The sequence below is a fragment of the Rutidosis leptorrhynchoides genome, chromosome 8, assembly GCF_046630445.1.
Source record: "Rutidosis leptorrhynchoides isolate AG116_Rl617_1_P2 chromosome 8, CSIRO_AGI_Rlap_v1, whole genome shotgun sequence".
NCBI lineage: Eukaryota > Viridiplantae > Streptophyta > Magnoliopsida > Asterales > Asteraceae > Rutidosis > Rutidosis leptorrhynchoides.
The window spans coordinates 362,068,415-362,076,631 of NC_092340.1; positions in this window are offsets into that span (position 1 = coordinate 362,068,415).

Consider the following 8,217-nt stretch of genomic DNA (forward strand, 5'->3'; position numbering starts at 1 on the left):
AACAAATAACAAAGTAATGATTCATAATTTCAATATTATTGAAGAAATACTTATGCAATTTATAAAGTTTTAGGGATTACTCAATTCTAGTTCCAACCATAAAACAAATGAGTTTAATATAATATTAACTAATTAAATCTATATTACATCTAAAGAAAATATACACATATATTTTCATAAAGACTGTAATAAACTTCTTTTGTACAAAATATTAATTGTGAAAAATTTTTTTAACGGGTAGGTAATACCCGAGAGATATATAAATTCACAATTAATATATTACATTTTTCGAAACTGATTCAGTAATCATCAACTATAATCTCTACTTTCACAACAATATCCATTCTTTCATATAAATCAAAACAATCATACTCATTCAAATTCAATTACATATTCTGATTTTGAAATAGCATAATTCAATTCGAAATATAACCAGTATCATCACTCTTAGATTCCTATATCTTTCAAAGCTATACTTTGACTTCAAAACTGTGTTAGAACATCATATGTATTAACGATTACAATATGTGCTCAAACCCTTCGAAATTCCTGAAGACACTTCAACTAAGGAACAATTGAGATGATGATCTAACCACATGTTACCCACAGTTATACACCTGAAAAACTCTCAAAACCCAAGTCATAGTTCGACACGTATCCGTGTTAGACCCTTTGGCATTTACTAGCTAAAATAACTTTTCAATTCCGTTTCAAAATAGACAGTTTTGTCACAGCTTCAGCAAGTCAACTTCGACTTCTCAATCAAAACAGTCTTATTATAACCTCGATAGATACGTTGCCCTTTAGCCAACGTTACCGGGGAATCGTTTATATTCACCACATTAGCAATAAACTTACCAACAACTTCACTGATCTTTGACTTTCAAAAAAAAAATCATTATAATTATTGAAACCCTATCATATACTCATTCGTACCTTATAACAAGAATTGCCATACCAATTATTGAGAATCAGCAATCAGTATTTTGAAACCTCGCAGCATGTCTACATCAACAATTACATATACACACAACGTCTACCTCCATGACTTACATTCTTTGAATGAGAAATTTCTGAAAAACACCCTAAACTTCGAACCAGTTCTCGAAATTTTGAAAAATGCTGATGAAGCAGCAAAAACTGTAAACGACCTTAACAGTAAAAAGTTGGATGATAAAGGATAGTATATTGGCAAAGCTCAGAAAAAGAGAAGCTTTGGAACTGAAAAACGGATTGAGCAAAGTATGAAGGAGGCTGTGGACAAATCACAAAGGCTGAACCTGCCTTAAAAGAATCCAAATGATTCAGTACTTGCTGAAGTCATTAACGAATACCTTGCTCCTGACTCTAAACCACTGCGGACAATATCCTTCATCATCCTATGATATTAGACATTCTAAGATATCATTGTATCTTTCATTATAAATATCATCCATACTTCTGAGGATATTTTTATAATTATTCTTATCTGAAATCATTTACCTCTTCGCGCTATCTGTATTATATCATAAAAGAAACTATTTTAGTTTCTAAATTCTGAAACATTCGAGTTTAAAATAGAAATATTCTTGAAGAAGTGTTGGGAGCTGAAGCATGAGTTAATATAATATAATGACACTTGATCAACGTGATTGTATTACAGTAATTCATGCTGAGTTTCTAAATGGAACATGATGATTCACAGATCATAACGTCATCATGTGCTATGTTACACGACTCTTGTATTCTCTTTGATCTCTAAATATCAAGAAAATATTTCTTAATGATTCGGCCTTTTCCGAGGTATTCTGGTAATTTGACAAGTCAAGATCGTGCCATTACAATTTCCTTCCTAGAACATTAACAATGTTCATTCAAAATTTATATCTGCGAATTCTGGACCATTACAAGCGGTGCTTAATCGCAAGAAGAAGAAACGAAAGGACAAAGCTCCGAACTAGAAATGGGAGTATAAATCATAGCAAATAGAAGATAGCATCAACTGTGGATGACAATGATTATAGAAGAAGCAAGGACTTTGAAATATAAGGGAAGATATAAAACCCAACAACAACCCAGAAATCACAAACCGTATATATCAATGCATATAGCAATATAAAGACACGGGAGAACTAAAAACACTATAAAACCAAGAGTATAGTAGAAGTAAATAGATTCTTCTGGAGGTAGATGAAAAAGAAGAACGACAGATATGAAAGTGAGGAGTATATCGAGAATCAACACTGGATGAAGCATATTGACAAATACTTTAAAATATGAGTTGAGAAGGTGTGAGTTGTAAGAAAACAAATGAGGTGGAATTATAGTAAAATATCCGACAGAGAAATCAAAATGGATTATCGCATTAATTCGAAGAGGATCATAATTTCCTTAATCACCGAATAATCAAATCCAATATAGATTACAAAGATTTTATTTTCGGAGATCAATCGTGATGACGTCAAAAGATACGACGAATCACTATTATCTTATTTCATTCATTTACGATAACTTCACTCACACGCTTCGAGTAATCGAATTATTTTATCCATTCTTCTTGAACATGAAAAAACTCTATAATCGTTATAAAAACATTCTCATTGTTAGTCATGACGACCTCTATCAAATTTCGGGGACGAAATTTCTTTAACGGGTAGGTACTGTGACGACCCGGAAATTTCCGACCAAATTTAAACTTTAATCTTTATATTATTCCGACACGATAAGCAAAGTTTTTTAAGTTAAATCTCAAGAATTTTAAACTGTGTTCATACATTCATTATAACCTCGACCAAATTCCGACGATTCACGAACCGTTATATATAAATAGATATGTATATGTATATATATATTATAACTTGAGAATATTAATAAAGTATTAAACGTATAATACTTTAGACGAACGTATTTGTTTCAATATGATTTTCGGCGAAATTAAAAAAATATATATATTAAATGATTGAATTATCAGAAACATTGAATTATGATTACAAGTCTCTGTTGAGAGGTCCACTATGATTTGAGAAAATCTATTCCTCTTAACGATATTCAGAATAATTTGTAAAGCTATTTATTAATAAAAACAAAAAGTATCATTTACGAAATTTAGACAAAAGTTAGTGGAGAATTGGTTTCCATAATATTCTATTAATCTATTTTCAAACGTACAAAGACGTTTTCAGTTTAAAAAGAACTTTATTATTAAAACGTATATAACTTAATAAATATCTAGAATCACTTTTGACAACTCATTACTTAACCAGTATAATAAATATAACGATATTTATATTTTATTTCATTAAATATATATAACAATTTAAATTAATATTATATATATTTATACGCGTATTATACATACATAGTTTTTATACTTTTACTATACTTTAACTTTACCTTTACTTTACTTTAACTTTAATAATTCACTTTAATAATTCATACTTTAATAATTCACTTTAATAATTCATACTTTAATAATTCACTTTAATAATTCATACTTTAATAATTCATACTTTAATAATTTATACTTTAATAATTTATACTTTAATAATTCATACTTTAATAATTCACTTTAATAATTCATACTTTAATAATTCACTTTAATAATTCAAAAATCTATTATAAATAGAATTCAATAGGTTTCATTATTTCATAGAAACTTGAAAATATATTTCTCTAAACTCTCTCAATCGATTTATATATATATATATATATATATATATATATATATATATATATATATATATTGCTCTGTATTATTTCAAGATATTATTAGTATACACAAAATATTACAACGGAGTACTGTCCGAGTGATTTCAAAATAGTTTTTTTTGAATGAGTCGAAGCTAAGGAAATTATGGGTTATAGCTATGGAGGTGATGGGTATGGTTCATGGGTATGCTCGTGAGATCAATCTAGTGTTTATCATCTTCGTTGCGTCTACATACTTTCCTGCAATATTGAATCTCAATATTGATACGTTCGTGAATCTGAGGCCAACCTTGCACTTGTTAAATGACGTTATACGTATTTTTACTACGAAATACAGTATTGTGAGTTTCATTTGCTCCCTTTTTAATTGCTTTTGCAATATATATTTTTGGACTGAGAATACATGCGCTATTTTATAAATGTTTTACGAAATAGGCACAAGTACTAAAACTAATTCTATGTGGGTTTAAACCAGAAATATACCCTTAGCTTGGTAACATTAAACTACTTGTCTATGTACGGTAGGCGCGAATTCTAAAGATAGATCTATTGGGCCTGACAAACCCCATCCTGACTATGGGATGCTTTAGTACTTCGAGGTTATTTTAAACACACCTGATCTGGTGTACTTTAGAGGGTAAAACATGAACGTTAAGGCTTGTTACCAGGTGCCTACAACTTATAGAATACTTTTATACACTTGCGAGTGTACATATATTTATAAACGGAAATCTTGTGGTCTATTAATATATTGAAATGATTGTTATGATAAACCTATGAACTCACCAACCTTTTGGTTGACACTTTAAAGCATGTTTATTCTCAGGTATTAAAGAAATCTTCCGCTGTGCATTAGCTCATTTTAAGGATATTACTTGGAGTCATTCATGGCATATTTTGAAAGACGTTGCATTCGAGTCATTGAGTTCATCAAGATTATTATTAAGCCAATTATAGTTGGATGTATTATGAAATGGTGTGCATGCCGTCAACTTTCGTTGTAAAGAAAGTTTATCTTTTAAAAACGAATGCAATGTTTGTAAAATGTATCATATAGAGGTCAAATACCTCGCGATGTAATCAACTATTGTGAATCGTTTATAATGTATATGAACGGGTCCTTTCAGATTGGTTGAAGAAGGTAAGAGCAGAGGTCGTTTGTTACAAAAATGCGATTCGCATTATGCGTGAAAAAGGAAAACCTTTAATGGTGTACAGAGAAAAGAACAACGCGAAGTTAAATCTTATTAGTAGTTTGAAGGCGCAAAAACTAATAAGAAAAGGTTGTTACGTCATTCTAGCACACATCGAGGAAGTTAAACCTGAAGAAAAGAACATCAGTGATGTTCCCGTCGCAAAAGAATTTTTTGATGTATTTCCGAAAGAATTACCGGGATTACCCCCACATCGATCCGTTAAATTTCAAATAGACCTTGTACCAGGAGCTGCACCAATAGCTCGTGCTCCATACAGACTCGCACCCAGTGAAATGAAAGAATTACAAAGTCAGTTACAGGAACTTTTAGAGCGTGGTTTCATTCGACCAAGTACATCACCATGGGGAGCTCCTGTTCTGTTTGTAAAGAAGAAAGATGGTACATTCAGGTTGTGTATCGACTACCGAGAGTTGAACAAACTTACCATCAAGAACCGCTACCCACTACCGAGAATCAACGACTTATTTGATCAACTACAAGGCTCGTCTGTTTATTCGAAAATCGATTTATGTTCTGGATATCATCAAATGCGGGTGAAGGAGGATGATATACCAAAGACTGCTTTTAGGACGCGTTACGATCATTACGAGTTTATGGTTATGCCGGTTGGATTGACTAACGCACCAGCTGTGTTCATGCACCTCATGAACCGAGTGTGTGGGCCATATCTTGACAAGTTTGTCATTGTTTTCATCGATGACATACTTATTTACTCGAAGAATGATCAAGAGCAAGAAGAACATTTGAGAAAAGTGCTAGAGTTGCTGAGAAAAGAAACACTGTACGCTAAGTTTTCAAAGTATGCATTTTGGTTGGAAGAAGTTCAATTCCTTGGTCACATAGTGAACAAAGAAGGTATTCAGGAGGATCCAGCAAAGATTGAAATCTTTGAAAAGTGGGAAATCCCAAAAACTCCGAAACACATACGCCAGTTTTTAGGACTAGCTGATTACTACAGAAGGTTCATCCAAGACTTTTCCAGAATAGCAAAACCCTTGACTGCATTAACGCATAAAGGGAAGAAATTTGAATGGAAAGATGAACAAGAGAAAGCATTTCAATTGTTAAAGAAAAAGTTAACTACGGCACCTATATTGTCATTACCTGAAGGGAATGATGATTTTGTGATATATTGTGACGCCTCAAAGCAAGGTCTCGGTTGTGTATTAATGCAACGAACGAAAGTAATTACTTATGCGTCTAGACAATTGAAGATTCACGAACAGAATTATACGACGCATGATTTGGAATTAGGCGCGGTTGTTTTTGCATTAAAGACTTGGTGGCACTACTTATATGGGGTCAAAAGTATTATATATACTGACCACAAAAGTTTTCAACACATATTTAATCAGAAACAACTGAATATGAGGCAGCGTAGGTGGATTGAATTGTTGAATGATTACGACTTTGAGATTCGTTACCACCCGGGGAAGGCAAATGTGGTAGCCGACGCCTTGAGCAGAAAGGACAGAGAACCCATTTGTGACGACCCGGAAATTTTCGACCAAATTTAAACTTTAATCTTTATATTATTCCGACATGATAAGCAAAGTTTGTTAAGTTAAATCTCAAGAATTTTAAACTGTGTTCATACATTCATTATAGCCTCGACCAAATTCCGACGATTCACGAACCGTTATATATAAATAGATAAGTATATGTATATATATATATATATATATATATATATATATTATAACTTGAGAATATTAATAAAGTATTAAACGTATAATACTTTACACGAACGTATTTGTTTCAATATGATTTTCGACGAAATAAAAAAAATATATTAAATGATTGAATTATCAGAAACATTGAATTATGATTACAAGTCTCTGTTGAGAGGTCCACTATGATTTGAGAAAATCTATTCCTCTTAACGATATTCAGAATAATTTGTAAAGCTATTTATAAATAAAAACAAAAATTGTCATTTATGAAAGTTAGACAAAAGTTAGTGAAGAATTGGATTCCATAATATTATATTAATCTATTTTCAAACGTACAAAGACGTTTTCAGTTTAAAAAGAACTTTATTATTAAAATGTATATAACTTTTATAAATATCTAGAATCACTTTTGACAACTCATTACTTAACCAGTATAATAAATATAACGATATTTATATTTTATTTCATTAAATATATATAACGATTTAAATTAATATTATATATATTTATACGCGTATTATACATACATAGTTTTTATACTTTTACTATACTTTAACTTTAATAATTCACTTTAATAATTCATACTTTAATAATTCACTTTAATAATTCATACTTTAATAATTCACTTTAATAATTCATACTTTAATAATTCACTTTAATAATTCATACAATAATAATTCACTTTAATAATTCATTTTAATAATTCATACTTTAAAAATTCACTTTAATAATTCAAAAATCTATTATAAATAGAATTCAGTAGGTTTCATTATTTCATAGAAATTTGAAAATATATTTCTCTAAACTCTCTCAATCGATTTATATATATATATATATATATATATATATATATATATATATATATATATATATATATATATATATATATATATATATATATATATATATATATATTTGCTCTGTATTATTTCAAGATATTATTAGTATACATAAAATATTACGACGGAGTGCTGTCCGAGTGATTTCAAAATAGTTTTTTTGAATGAGTCGAAGCTAAGGAAATTATGGGTTATAGCTATGGAGGTGATGGGTATGGTTCATGGGTATGCTCGTGAGGTTATCTAGTGTTTATCATCTCCGTTGCGTCTACGTACTTTCCTGCAATATTGAATCTCAATATTGATACGTACGTGAATCCGAGGCCAACCTTGCACTTGTTAAATGACGTTATATGTATTTTTACTACGAAATACAGTATGGTGAGTTTCATTTACTCCCTTTTTATTTGCTTTTGCAATATATTTTTGGGCTGAGAATACATGCGCTGTTTTATAAATGTTTTATGAAATAGGCACAAGTACTAAAACTAATTCTATGTGGGTTTAAACCTGAAATATACCCTTAGCTTGGTAACATTAAACTACTTGTCTATGCATGGTAGGCGCGAATCCTAAAGATAGATCTATTGGGCCTGACAAACCCCATCCTAACTATGGGATGCTTAAGTACTTCGAGGTTATTTTAAACACACCTGGTCTGGTGTACTTTAGAGGGTAAAACATGAACGTTAAGGCTTGTTACCGGGTGCCTACAACTTATAGAATACTTTTATACACTTGCGAGTGTACATATATTTATAAACGGAAATCTTGTGGTCTATTAATATATTGAAATGATTG